The following is a 12,682-nucleotide window of genomic DNA, read 5'->3' as shown; positions in this document are numbered from 1 at the left end:
AACCTAACTGCAAACACCTGATGAGAGATGAGGACGCACATTTTGCTGTTTTTTTTCTATCTGTTCATGTCCTGGAGATGTCTTCTTTCCAACTAAACATAAAATCCATATGTGCTAATTTTTCCAAGGACATCGGCCGAAGTTGCTCTGTGGCAAACTTTACATAAAGGAAGCACTTGTTGGGGAATATCAAACAAAATTAGGCAATGAAACAAGTTTTTTGTTGCCATTCATTGACACAAGATCAAGTGGCAACTTTTATTAAAGCCACACATTTTTCTCATTTTGGGCTTTAACAGGAAACTGTAACCTGGGTGCTTTAATTTGTTTTCTTTTCAGACCATACACAGAGACATCAAAGATCTGATGCGGTTTTCGTTTCTGTGCCATGGCTGCACAGCTGCAGCAGTTTCAGAAACTCAAATGTTTTTAAACACAAACAACCGCAGCAGCACATAGTGTACTCATCTACATACGTCCCGTCACATCCTCTTATTCTTATCTCTGTGTACACTCATGTCTGCAGGAAGTATGAAACTGTTCGATCACTCTGTGTCTCCGACGACTCTCCAAGTCCTCATTGGGCAATTTTTGTGCTGAAGAAATTAAAACATTTGTCAAATTTAGTGTTTCCTCTCTCTTTCTCTTTTTTTGTTGAGTACTCCATTGTGGTTGACCACCCTGTTAAAAAAGCCAGAGGGGAAACGGACGGACGTTTTCTCTGGATTTAGCTTCAGTGCAACATGTGAAAAGCGCCTAAATGAGCTGTGGGCATGAGGCTTAAGCTGTCTGACCATTACAGCCACCGGAATCTATAAAGAAACAAAGTCAATTTTTGGTGATGAGTGTGGTATCTTTAAAAAAACTTGAGACGCAATGAACACGAGGGACATTTTCTGCCCAAATACAGTCCTCTCTTTGGATTGCTCTTGTTTTCACTGGGACACTTTATCATTTTGATTATGACCTCAGTGTTTGTGCATGGAGCTGCCAACCCCTCCATACCCAGACCCACAAGAGAAAATAAAGCACGACTCCCACCCTAAATGTACAAATCATGTCTAGATCGAAATAACTCAAAGGTTTCTGGGTTTTAGTGAACTAGCATTCAACCTCCCTGCAACACCAACAATGGGTCTGTGGGTGCAGGGAGGGTTTGAGTAAATACGCAGGGGGTTAGGTCAGCAGGTGGTGCAAAGAAAGCAAGATGACAAAGTGCTGCTCGGATTCTCACTGAATAGGTGTCATTCATATGTTTACTCACCGTTCTTTCCTTTCCTCTTGTTTGTTGAAACAGACTCACCATGCGTGTATTTTAAACACAGACAGAGATTCCTTCCTGAGGGAATTTTTTTAAACCACTAAATGCGTCTCTGCCAATCCCGGAAAAAGCCGAACGCACGTAGGATTTTCTAAATTTTTGAGATTTTTTTAAACTTTTTTATTTGTTGCTTTAGGCCTTTTTATAACCTGGCTGCTGAATGTTGAACGCCTGTTGGACAAAGGGAGAGTCTAGAAGAAAGTCGGACATTATGTTACGGTTTGGTGGAGGAGATGGACCCAGGATGCAGAGGTTACAAACAAAAAGGTATTTAATATAAGAAAAGGCTTTAAACAAGACAAAAACAAAACACTAACACTAGCAGGTAAGTTCTGGCGACAAAGCGCACGAAGAACAAGGAAGCAGGAGAAGCTGGTCGAGACAGCAGAAACAGACAAACCATATCTGACACGTGTGGAAACGAGTAGACAACAACGAGTACGAACCGACAGTGGACAAAGGGAAACACAGAGGCTTAAATACAGAGGAAAGGAAGGGGCAATTAACCACAGGTGAAACACATGAGGACTGGGAAGACAATCACCGAAAGGAAGTGAAGATAGAAACCACACACAAGGGACAGATACTACGAAATAAATTGGAAACAGAAAATACACTGATGAGACTGAAATTAACAAAGTAAAATGACAGGATGTCACACATTAGACACAATCGAATGTGCATGGGTCATCTGTCACCTGCACGCGTGATTCCCATGCCTGTGCTCATCTGGTGGGAGGGGCTCAGGGGAGTGAGCCTCCCTCCTGAAGGGTTGGAGTTGAACGTCCGGGGGATGAGACTCAACAATCAACATTTTCTTAGTGAACCAACCTGCAACTTTAAAGCATATGTACAAAACATGCAAAACTGCAGAAACCAATACAAAACAAATTGGGACAAAGAAAATACGTTTTGTCATAAGTCAAACTCTGATTTCTTAGATCTCTGTGTTGTGTGTTACCAAAGTACGACTAGGCACACATAAAACAGACCCACTGGAGGCTTCTCCAGTGTAAAATGTGCCACATTTGCATTTTGAATCTAGGTTTGTGGGAGCTGTTTCCAAAGCCAGATCTGGTGGGCACGCTGACACAAAGCTTCAGTCTTTCCTTACATCAATACATCCTTTTGTGTCGGCAGCAAGCCGGAGTGGAGAGGTCTTTAAAAAAAATTTAGAGCCATAGTGAATGGGTCGCTCCATTTGTCCCACTCCGATGGCTTGGCTCCAAATTCTTAGTAAGTGCCTTTCTGCTGCCACTAAAACAGAGAGTACAGTTTGGGGCTAAAAGGAGCAGAAGGAGCACGAGGCAGCTAATGAGGAGCATCAAGCATCAATAGAGAAACTCCTCATTTCCCATGAGATGTGGCACTGATGCATTTACCAATTATAGATTAATCTCCAGCAACTACTGTAATTGACAGACCTTATTTTTTTTCCTATTTTTTTTGGGACATAACAGATGCCATGTGACGCAGTTTGGACGACTGCCACAGATAAAGCAGCTTCCAGTAAAAACACCAAGACATGTTTGTACAGCAGAGCGGAGTGACCGGCGGAAGCAGACGGCGAGCATCCATTTTTGGAACTAAACTGCGGCCATTCATAGAATCAAAATTGAGGTCTCTCATTCCCACCTCTCTGCTTACTTTGTCGTCCGTGTTTTCTCCTGGAAGCCTCAGAAACAAAGAACCATTTGTGTTCTTCATAATGTAACACACACCACTGACCGAGGAATGGAGACAGTTTATTTTGAGTTGGACTCGAACAGTAATTACACACTGCGCCGCTGTGTTGTTGGAGTCGTCATAGCAAACATGAAATGGATTTTATTTTAGAAATATTTATTGTATTACAGTGTGATGATCTTAATATGGGTCAGGGACAAGAATAGAGCTGTGAGCTGCATTAATGATATGTCTTCAGCCGCATCTGGCCACAAACCACTGTGCTGAAATAACCGAACGCACCCCTGTCCCGTGTGACGCACCACATCAAGCTGGCATCTGAGGAAATGGGATCATCCAGTACATAAACCACCGACAGTGTGGCATGGGCAGGTATTTCAGGGACAGCCATCCAATGCAACCTATCAATGAATCTGTAAATATAGACATTTAAAAGGCAGACAATGAAATCCTTCACGGTTTTCTTCCCCTCTAAGTCTAACACATGTGTCAACACCACAGGAAACAAGTCAGCCCTTTGCAACGCGGCCGCTCGCTCCCTCCGATCTGAGCAACAGGAAGGGAACATTTTCATACCTTTGCCTCGGCCATTTCTCGGACACAAAGCAGCTCTATGGTCTGCGGTCTTCTACGGTTGGTGGGTGCAGATAAATTGCGGGTAAAAATTGCCCTTCGGAGAAAAAAAAAGTTATATAAAGAGGCCAATGCATCTAACAGGCCAACGTTTACCTTCTGTTATTGCAAGATGTTTATCAAAAAGTGACGTCCACTCTCAAAAGCGTAGCTAACAACATCCCAAGAAATAGCTGAATTCATAGACTTTGTGTTGTGCAGTGCAGTTTGTGGGTTCTAGCTCTATATTGCTGCCAACGCTCCAATAACTACACTATGCAGATGCAAATTGCAAATACATTTTCCGATTCCATTCTTTTCATTCAATAACAAGATTCATAGGTAGAATTGGCTTGTCTTTTTTTTGCATGTCTTTACAAAGGCTCTTCTTTGAAACACTAAAAAAAGTTGTGCGCTGTCACATTCAGTTCAGTACAAAACAAGAACTAACAGCAGGGCAGCTTTATTGGGACAGTTTCTGTAGTCGTTGTTCTCCTTTAATAAGTTTAATAAGAGGAATGAGGAAGAAGCATCATGTGAGCTGACAACGCCCTCAGTCACCTCAGCTTCACCGCCCAAATGATTTAGCAAAGTCACTTCACAATGAGGCTGTTGTAAGACCCATTTGTGTGTTCATGTATTGAGCAGCTAAACAAGAACAACCTAAATTTGATAATCTCAGGAGTTTTGAAACTTGTCATTACGTGTACTGCACTCTGTGCCCTTTCCCTTTGTAGGACACTAGTATCATGTTGCCGTGCACCTGCACATCCCTGTAAGGACAGATTCAGGTGTGCACGCATTTAACCAAAGTACAGAAAAAAACATGTTATTAACATGATTATTACAAAGGGTGAAGTGGATGTGTGCTGCACAAACCACACAGGAAGCCACGGCTGGCTGCAGAGTGACGTCCCCTGCAGCAACAGAAACATCTGCCTGGCACTAGAATGTGCAGAACAGGTGGTGAAGCCCGGACCCTTCATTAATGCCTGCCGACAGATGAGCACCAGCTGATTGAACTCTTCTTCTGACCGACTATGTGCTCGTTCTGCCACATCTCCCTGTTTGTGAGTGTATTCTCTCAGCTGCCAGTTTATTAGGTACACCTCACCTAATCCAATGCAGTCTAATACAGCAGTTCTGTAGTTAATCCTTCTTTTATTAAGATTTCAATGTTCAGTTTGTGCTTTAGAGAAGTGTTGACTCAACTATATGGTCATTCAGGATGTAGTTTGTGGTGCTGTTGAAATGGATTGTTCCTTTTATTTTGTCAACCCCATTTCATATCACATTTCTGTATTATATGATAAAGTACCATATTAAGCATTAATCAACATCTCTCTAAGACAGTTAAATATGAACATTACAACCTTCACAGAAGCAGCGTTCATAATTCAACTGCATTCATGTTAGCTTGGTGAACCTAATCTATTTCAGCGATGTTTCACCACAGTTCTGTACATTTCAAATTAAGAGTTTTTTTCATATGCACACATCTGGTGAAAGTTTCATGCTTAAGGACACTTATGGAATTGCGACCCCCCCAGAATAATGGCAACTACAGCTACCCCCTTCGCTCTTATCTTACGTCCTTCAGTTTTAAGTGCCCCTTCCCCCTACTCCTATTTACCCTCTCACAACCACGCTGGCACTTTGCAAGTTTGAGGCCCCTCTAAAGGGGAGACACACACACCTCTCTTTACTTTTCCAGGGCAGGAGCAGAACTTTGAAGAAGATGGAACACGACGCCTTTTGTATCTAACATTTGGGGAATGTAGTCGATCTGTGGAGCTAAAAACAGAAGTGATTCACTGGCGCCTTTTATTCAGATGTCACGTAATCAAGATGAGTTTCAAGTGCCCTGCAGGGGGTCACATATCCCAATTCTCTTTTCTAATCCTTCAGAATTGTAATTTAATTTGCAGGGAAATTAATAAATGTAATTCATTCAACAAATTAGGAGACTTATGGTTAAATCACATTAAAACATTATTCCAAATAAGTACCCTCAAGCCACGCACGTCGATCACATGGCCTCGCAAATGACCAGTTGCTCCGAGGCAGATAAATCGGTTCCCATGCTCGCCCTTGACTTTTCTGTTTCACAGATGCCGCTAATCAAATCTCTGGCAGACTGACATGTAACCCAGCGGCTGATAATCTGACGGCAGCAGCTTGAAACGGAGGGGGCTGTGACTGTGGCTGCGGGGCCCCTCCAGCTGGTGTTGGGCTAAAGGAGAGATGAAAAAAAACAAAAAAACATGTGATCGTTGTGACTGAAGCATTGATTTACACGTAAACAGGCAAGTCAATTATTAACCGACCTCAACTCTCTGCTCCTGTTTTGATTTTAAAGGGGGGAACATATAGTTGCTCTAATCAATGGAGTGATTAAACACGGATACTTTACTTGCATGTCATATAGTAATGTTGTAAAATTGTTCTTGAATAAGATTTTTCACAAGATGACTTTATATTTATATTGAGGAATGTGTTTGCAACCTAAAACAACCTTTTTACACATAAAACAATATTTTGAGTTTCATTATCTAATGATTTTTCTTGAGTTGAGTTCCTTCATTACATATGTGTTGACAATGGGGCACCATAGATTGTATATGTACATTTTGTTGGGGTAAAACGCTTCATCACAAATCATATTTTACTTAACACTCAGTATAATGTTTTTAATAAAATAATTTGCTGGTTAGTATTATTTAGCTACTTTAGGATTGTATTCCTATTGTGCCCGAAAAACTAAATCTTAAATTTAATTTCACATTCAATCAAAAACATAATATACTCTATATGGGCAGTGAAAGAAAGTTTGTGCTGGTGTATCTAGACAAGCTAGTTCTCAAAGAAACAGCTTGACCACTGCTTTACAATTCATCTGAAATAATCTACACCTGTTTAAAATCGCAAAATATAATAATAAAATGTTTATATGGACTAAGTGACTGTCTTTCTAGACTCCTCACTGGGGAAACCAAAGTGAACTCTGTAAAGACCGAACTGCACCTCATAAAAGAGATAATTTATATGTGTGTGTTTTGACTTGCACGTCAAACTGAAACGAGTAAACACCGACCACGAGCCGCACGGCACAACTGACACCACACTCTCCGTTTACGTGCAAACTTTAAATACAAGCGCAAAATTTCCAACCTTCAATTTAGCCTTTGGGAGTGAAACCGAACGGCCTCTGGTTTTTGCGATTTTCAGGCACCAATGCAGGCACGGCTCTGGAGGAGTGCACAAACCCTAAGTGCTATATACAACACCAGGTTTGGCTTGGGCGACATGCTAACAATTTACCAGAGACCACCAGAGGAAACCAAAGGGATACATGTGAAACCTGCTGCTGCACAGTTCACACGAGACGCGTCAAAGTTTGTTTTGACTTTCATTCTCAATCATTGTCAGTAAAGTAATTCACGTTGATGAATTCCCTCAGTTTGAAACATCTGATGTCAGACACCCCCCCCCCCCCCCCCGTAGAAAACTGTGTCTATTAACCTGAAGTCCCTGTAGAGGTCAGTGTGCTGCAACATACACAGGCTGAAACTTTGTCGTTTTTCCCCCGTGGCAGGATGATTCATACCCAATCATCACTCTCACTAACGTCCCCCTTAACTTCTGAGAGCGTCTCCGTCAGACATCACAATGCTCTGCCCTCCAACAACATTTATAGTCTAATTTACAGCCTTGCACTTGCTTGGATATATAGTTTTGACAGATTAATGGGAAAGTGTGATTGAACGTGCTGAGTTGCATTGAGTCCACGGGCCTGTAAACAAAGGTCCTCCCTTCGGTTTAAAGGCCCGATTGAGTGATGGATCAGGAGCATTTTTCAGATTTCTCCTGTCCCCTCGAATTATCTGATTTGCTAATTTTGCACAATGGCAGCAGCGACTTCCAAGTCTTAATTTTGACCGGGGAGAGGTAGGCAAGGGCTTTTCTGTTGGGGCTATCTGCATGGTGTCTAAAATGATTGCTTCCTGATTTTCTATAGCGAGGAAGTGTGAGGAATTACCTCTTCAAAGGCATGTGTTCCCCCACCAGCACTAATCCCCAGTTAATGGCCAGTATAGAAGCAACAGACCCCAGCAACCTCACATCCTGCACAAGCTACATGTGCATAATTCCTTTGCCAGGTTAAAAAAAAAGAAAAAGAAACCGACCAATTTGTGAAAGAAAAGAAAATCAGTGTCAGCAAAGCTTGTTTCAGCTGTAATTGTGATTGGAGAGAGAAAAAGCTGAATTGTGCTCAGTAGAGTGAATATACCTCCACCAGGGCCCAGCAGGACCCTTATGAAACCACATTTAAACTCACTCCATCCTGATTTTTTATTTGGATCTGCATCAAATTGCACCCTCTCATGAATATCAGTCACCTAAATAAGATATTTTTTCTGAGAAATCAACGAAAAAGGTTGCCAAAAACATGTATTGTTATAGAAAGTAAAAAAAAGAAGAGAATATCCTGGATCTGCCCCCTGATCCGGATCCGCACCAGGATTTAAGCGGTTGCCCCACCCCTCCACACAATTTCACAGGAGTCAGTTGAGTAGTTTTTTGCTTAATCCCGCTAACAAGCAAACAAACAAAGATTAAAGCATCACCTCAGTGGCGGAGGTGATAAATATCCTGTCCTTGTTTAAACACGTTGTTTAGTTCAGGGTCAAATTTTTAAGTCAGAACCTTATTAGGAACAGAAAACTGTGTCTGGAATTTGTTTTCAAACTCAGACAGTGTGATTGTCTGAGAAACGCCTCCTCGCCCCTCACCGTGCCTGCTGCTGTAGTAATGATTAGTGACAACTTTTTCCTTCACAGGTCTGAGGCTGTTGCGGGGGGGGTTTGTTCCAGTGACGGTGAGAAACAGACACAGCTCTCCCTGGTGGCCTGGGGCTGAACCAACAGACCGTAATTGGACTCACAACCCACCAATTTACGGAATTAAGGAGACATCATCCTGTCTTATTCTGCTGATTTGTGCTCCAGACACAAACACGTTTCACTGGAGAACAAAAACAAACCCCTGCAGGGCTGAAGTTGACAAAAAGGACATAAGTGAAGTTCTGAAATGTAGGGCTGCGGCCACAAGTTGGAAATCTACCTCTACCAACCTTTCCTATTAAATAACCCTGTGTAATACTGATGCGTAGATGTCTTTACAGAAAAGGGACCCCCCCCTGCCCCCCCCCCCCCCCCCCCCCCCAATTAACGCTTTAGCGCCTCAAAGTCAAATATTTGCACTAATACAAGCACAATTAATTGGGATTAATATAGTGAAGCGTGGATGTTGCTGCTGCACACATGTAGAACAGATGCCACCGAGCCTTGGGGAAGCGCAAACACTTCCCGTTCACGTCGCTGATCTCTCTGGCTGCTTTGCCATGATTTAGCATTTGTTCAAATTATTCAGACATCACAGTTTTGCGCCACGTGACCTGTCAACGCTCGTTACGGAACGGATAAGCCTGAAGAGATCCGACACGTCGAGGCCACCGCACACGTTGGAAAGGTTTGGTTTGAAAATGCCAAAGTAACATGTGAGGGAGAAAGGCTTGTTGAGTTTGATAATTGTGGTTTGAAAAACTAAATTTTGAGCAAAATCAGTCTTGGGCAACATATTAGTTATTTCATTTGTTGAAGTATTTCCACTATTTCATGACAAACATCTTATTTATTAATGTATACGAATGAAGATCGTGCTGTTGACTTCCGATGGTAACTTCTCTCGTACGGTTGCAAACACTTTGATTGGTGCTCTCTGGATTATTTGTTCTCCTCCTTTAATATTGATGCCTTCTGAAATGGGTGTCAAGACAGTTTTCAGCTAATGGCGGAAGATGTGCCACCCAAGCTCAGCGAGGAGGCCGCCCATTGGTCGGACCGCAGAACCTTGAATCTTTAATCGCCTCACCTTTTGGTTAATTCATAATTTAGTGAAGTGGGAGTGAGGCGTTTAGCTTTTCCTGGCTATGGCCCGCTAAGTGAAATGGTGTGGAAAGTGCGAGGTCATTAACCTGTTACAGGTATGTTCTCTCCTAATATTGGGGATAATGTGTTCCGCCCAAGTGTGACCAAGAGGAGGGAGAACTCGCTGTCAGCTACTATTCGTTTTAAAAACTTCATTTTAGAACATTAGGTTATAAAAAGTTGATGTCGATTTTAATTGGAAGAGATTTCCCTTCATATCTGGGCGAGGTTTCCACTCTGCTGCTCGTGGACTGATGGAGGGAGAGTGCAGGATGATTTCCCACCATCCACATATTGCACTGAATTCTTTAACAAAACCATTATTTCTTGGCAATGGTTAGGGTTAGGGTTAGGGTTAGGGTTATTAATTGTCACATAAATATTAATTTAATGATAATAATGCATTCAAGCACCTTTGTAACATATAATGTAGATTCATTTCTAGACTTCTAGATTTTATTATTATTAATCATTCAAGGCAAATTGCGACAAAACTTTAAGTTTGCCTTTTGTACAACACAGTGTATTAGGAGCGGGTTTTCCAATGTAATGTGTTGTGGAGGAGTTCAATAAATTAAACTACAGTTTGATTATGTTGATTTTCATAAGGACACTAGTAAAATACATATATATTCAGATATTAATTTTGACTATATTGGGCAGCACCACATGTATTACTGATGTCTGCGTATATTCTGTGAGCAAATAAATATTTACTTACTTACTTTTTTTGGGGAGTTCTGTTGATCTATCACCAGATTTAATAGTTTTTGCTTATTTTAATCTGCATTAAACACATCAATACCTGACAGGTGATTATGTTTTCCATATGTTTATGTCTCAGTCACATGTGGGCTAAAAAATCCAAAACTAAATAGAAAAGGTCAAATAAACATGAACCTGAAAGACACAATAAATTAGGCCCTATTCTTAATTGATACTCTCAGACTTTCATTTATCCTTTTAAATCTTTGTATATTATATAGTTTTTTTTAAATATTTAGGCTCTTTCATATCTCATTTGTTCTTGTAACGTGATCTGACTGCTGTAAAACCACAATTCATGAATACATCTCCCTCACAGAACGCCCCAAACATTTTAAATATAGAAGATAACGCAGATATTGTTTTGCTTTACAGCCCATTTATTTGCATCTGTTCTTTGACTTCCCCTCCTACATACATTTCAGCTCTCTCCATGTTTCCACCGACGCTCTGTTTGACTCCGCACAGACGAGGCCATAACTCTGATGTTTATCGATCCTTCAGCCTCGGTTGAATTTATTTCTACAAGTCTATACAAATCTGTTTCTGTGCAGCCTATTGTACCGGAGGGGTTAATGTATTATACAAAGTGTTCAGATCAGGGATTAGATTTCCCCCCAATTCCATCAGTCAATTCTCGGGGCTCTCCGGGGCATTCATCATTTTGACAGTTGCAGATAAGGCAATTATTTTCCTCCAGCAACTACAAAATGTAGACAAGTGCTTCTTTGACAGTGTGTCTGTTTGAGGGGGGGGGGGGGACACAAATATTAATCCAGCAGTCACTGATGGCACGTACTGCTTGCTACAAAGCGATCTCCTCTGTAACACAAAGGAAACAGATGTTAGGAGCATTTGTGTCCTAATGCACTTCAGCATTTCCTCTCTTTTTTTCCTCCACACTGCCATTCAATATCACGTTTGTCTTTCAGGCCTAGATTTCTGCTTCTGGAGTAAATATACACTCAGAAATATACAGCGTGACTGTTTTAATGGAGTAGCGCTTATGTTCTAATTATCATTTAAACACCAATTTGAATAATTTGTCCTTTTCTGAAAAGATTGAATGAAAATATATACAAATGGAAGTAGAAAATCTGCATACTAACTGTGAAGCCATGCCAACAACAGTTAAATAAATGACAACACCTTTTTTCTTTTTTTTTCCAGATGTTAAACAAATAAAAAAAACTGTGACATTTAAGAGGGAATTAGTTTTTACATATGTTTTACACGACATTCGTAAAAAAAAAGCACACAATGGCCACCCTGCTGACCTGAGATCTGTTCCCTCAGCATGACCGTGCACACATATTAGAGTTGTGCCTGTATGAAGCAGATTGGCCGGTGCGATCTCCTCTACAAACCCCTGGGGGGCAGCAGACGACCTTCATTCTTACAGCAGCACCAGGCTGCTTACAGCTGACTTACGCCACTGTCACCATAATGCTGAGGCTCCAGTCAGGACATGATTCAGGCTGCTGATAAATCCTGCAGAGAGAAAAAGTTTGCTTCTGCAAACAAACGAGTAAAGATGTCTCAGGAACTTCTGCTGCCTTTTCACTGTCTGTCTCTCTGTCTGTCTCTCTGTCTGTCTCTCTGTCTGATTCAAATAAGAGAACATTAACGTTTATCCACAAATTTAGCTTCAGGTAATCAGAGCTGTCTGTTTATACTCACAATAGAATTGATGAATAAAAAGCAATTTGGATTTAAAAGCTTTAATGGTACGACCTGATAAATAATAATAATAAACATAGTAAGAGATCATTGTGAAATTGCCAATAATGTTAGTTACTGCATAGAAAACATTAATGGGCATGATTGTTCGATGTGAAATACATATAAAGACCCATGGTGTAAAATATCTATATAATGTCAATATCTATGGTTCTTACTTTACTGAATTTCTCTGAAGTGCTCTCTTCATGGATTGTGCTCCTGATATGATACGATACCTTTCACATGAGTCTTACAAGGGAGTGTTTGCCAGGGTTTGAGTGGTAGGCGTTGTCGTCTGAAGCTGAGAGGTAATAGCAAGGAGCGGAGTCAGAGACCGAGGATGACGTTATAGGCTGAGCTCAGGTCTGTCATCGGATCAAAGTGGGAACTTGTTCTCCCATCGCTGTCAGCACGTTTTAATGACTGTTGAGCCGGGCCAAGCTGTTCCCTCCCTAAAACTTTCCCATACCGAGTGTCTGATAGATTCATAGCTTAATTATTAACTTGCACTTAATTCTCCTGGAGCAACATTGTGCTCAAATTACACAGGGAGGTTTTTTGGCAAAGGTCGGTGTCATGCAGCGAC

This window comes from Pleuronectes platessa, chromosome 21 (genome assembly GCF_947347685.1).
Source record: "Pleuronectes platessa chromosome 21, fPlePla1.1, whole genome shotgun sequence".
NCBI lineage: Eukaryota > Metazoa > Chordata > Actinopteri > Pleuronectiformes > Pleuronectidae > Pleuronectes > Pleuronectes platessa.
The sequence above is the reverse complement of the archived record's forward strand: the minus strand, read 5'-3'. Positions refer to the sequence as shown.